We start from the raw sequence: 2,456 nt of genomic DNA, 5'->3' as shown, positions 1-2,456 counted from the left end.
GGTGTTTGCACTCCAGTTTTGGCTTGTATTATTTTTTCCCTTAGCATTACATTTTGATCATTGACAGGCATTAAAAATTAGGCTTATTTTATAGCTTTTTCAGTTGAAGGATACTATATAAAAATAGACTTGCTTGAGTCCTCCATAATTAACAAAAAGTATACAGGAGCAATTTCTCTGGATAGCATTTCAAGTTATTTATTTGTGGGGTTTTAAAATGTCAGCAAGATATGCATGGCAATATTTATTTTTTTATATTTTCATGTATGATTAAGAGCATTGTGAATGTTTTAAAACCATGCAAAACATAAGTTATAGAGTATTTTATAGTGATTTTATTAAATCTCTAAGATCTTTTTATTTGGGGGTCTAACAATAATAGTGTACAAAGGGACTGTTTAGCCTGATGGGGTTTTTTTATTTTGTTTATTTAAGTGGAAATATCAGGTGTCCTTGATATTTTCTTCATAAGTAATCCTCACTATGTGTCCATGTTCCCATTATTGTGTTTCTTAAAAGAGGTTCCATGGCCAGTCAGTCTTCATTATCGAATCACTGTTTCACATTTCTAGCTTTCCATTGGAACGCTGTGGTATTCACTGCGGTCGCTCGGTATCTGTTTGTATTGGACTGTGCTCTTACATTAGGTTATTTAGGAGCTGTTACATGGCAGTAGCTAAGAAAGTGAGTGGGGCCTTCTTTTCAGAGGTGGGAGACTAGAAAGCCTATTAACGAGGCTATCCTTGAAACCTCCTTGATAGCCAGGTGGCTAGTTCAAAACGTCTGGAAAGGAAGCATGTAAAAAGTTAGATAACCTGGAATTCTCTTCCATAAGAAATAAAAGTGGTGCGAGATAACAGGTGAAGCCTCTTTCAAGCAAAATCCCAACAAATAACCTATTGGTAATAAATTGATAAATATTCTAACCCATGAGTTGTAAATATTTAAGAATAATAAATGGTCTTTTAAAGCTAGTGATTTTATTATCTTGTCTTTTTAGTCCAAAAAGAATCTGGGAGGAGATTTGGTCTTCTCATACTGTTAACATAGTGACCCACAGTATCCATTTACACACACACCTTCATTTTTTAAGTGGATCTGTAGCTGCACGTTGAAGTCATCTATGCTATGCTTATGTAATATCTCTAGGCATCACTGTTGGAGTTCCCCAAAATGGTTCACCCAAGTATTCTGCATTAGAGCTACTTTTGAAACCAGCAAGGTGTTCAGTACATTGTATACACATCTTGGAGCTTCCTGGAAGGAGCGGCAAGCAGGAAGAACATCTGTACCAACTGTCATTTGGTTCAAATCTTAGCGTGATAATGGTAATCATATCAGCTATTGAGAAACCCAATACTGATTCCTACAGGCATTAAATGTTTGCATGCCCCAGAGTACACCAACCTGAAGAGAAAGGACAGCAGCTGTAAGAGAGCAAATACAGATGAGAATGAAAGCCAAAATAATGTTTGCATTTCAGATGTTGTCTACCAGTATATGAATTAACAGGCTTGAGGTTTAGACTAGGGTTGAGGGTTAGACTAGGTATGGCTGGGAATACTAATGAGGAAAAAAGCTGGAAATACTGTGCAATTGTAATGTGCCTATAAATTAAGGAAATAGGGTGGAAATTATAATGGAACTCTCCTTATGAGTAATCCTTTGGAGTTACAGCAGTATACTTCTGTTCATTGGTTTTGTATTTTGTCTTTATTTAAAATGGAATTATGTGAGCATTTTATGTAAACAATTTTTAGTAGTATATTAAATCTTGGTTTGTACTTCATATTTTATTTTTCCTTTTAAGTCTTTATAGACACCTTTTCCTTATGGACTGTCAGAGTAACCAGAAGCAGAATGGTAAGTAACAAATCTGTATTCTCAATTTTTAGGCATGTTCCATTTAATGAATTTCTCTTATTCTGTCCCCTGTGTACCTTTTGGTTCAGCTTTTCCTTTTATATCACATAATACTTTAATTGTGGTCATAATAAGAGTCTTAAAAGAGAAGGTAAACTGCATATTTGGAGAGAGAATGAAAGTGGCAGTGGATTTTTTCTTCCTCCATGCCATATTTCAGTAGATTCCCTTCTACAAGGTAAAAGGAATAGGAATGACCACTTCATTCATTTGAGCAAAGGATAATGGTGTATATACATAAGAAAAAACTAATATTTGAGTTCCTTACCTTTGGCTCTAAGAGCTTTCAATACGATCATTTCAGCTACTCTGAATTAATTTTTCTACAACTACTCTTAATTTAAAATGGGGTGTAAAACATCAGATCATTTGACCAGAGTGATAGCTAGCCATAGGAGAGCCAATATTCAGGCCTACGTCTGTCTTGGTCCAGAATGCTTGCTTCTGTCCCCACCAACATGCTCCCTTGACCTTGAGTGAGGACAAAAGAGACAAGAGAGACAAAATGGTATGTGCGGGAGGAAGAGATCTGT

This window comes from Lontra canadensis, unplaced genomic scaffold (assembly GCF_010015895.1).
Source record: "Lontra canadensis isolate GAN:19392208 unplaced genomic scaffold, GSC_riverotter_1.0 scaffold1, whole genome shotgun sequence".
Lineage (NCBI taxonomy): Eukaryota > Metazoa > Chordata > Mammalia > Carnivora > Mustelidae > Lontra > Lontra canadensis.
Note: the sequence above shows the minus strand (reverse complement) of the source record.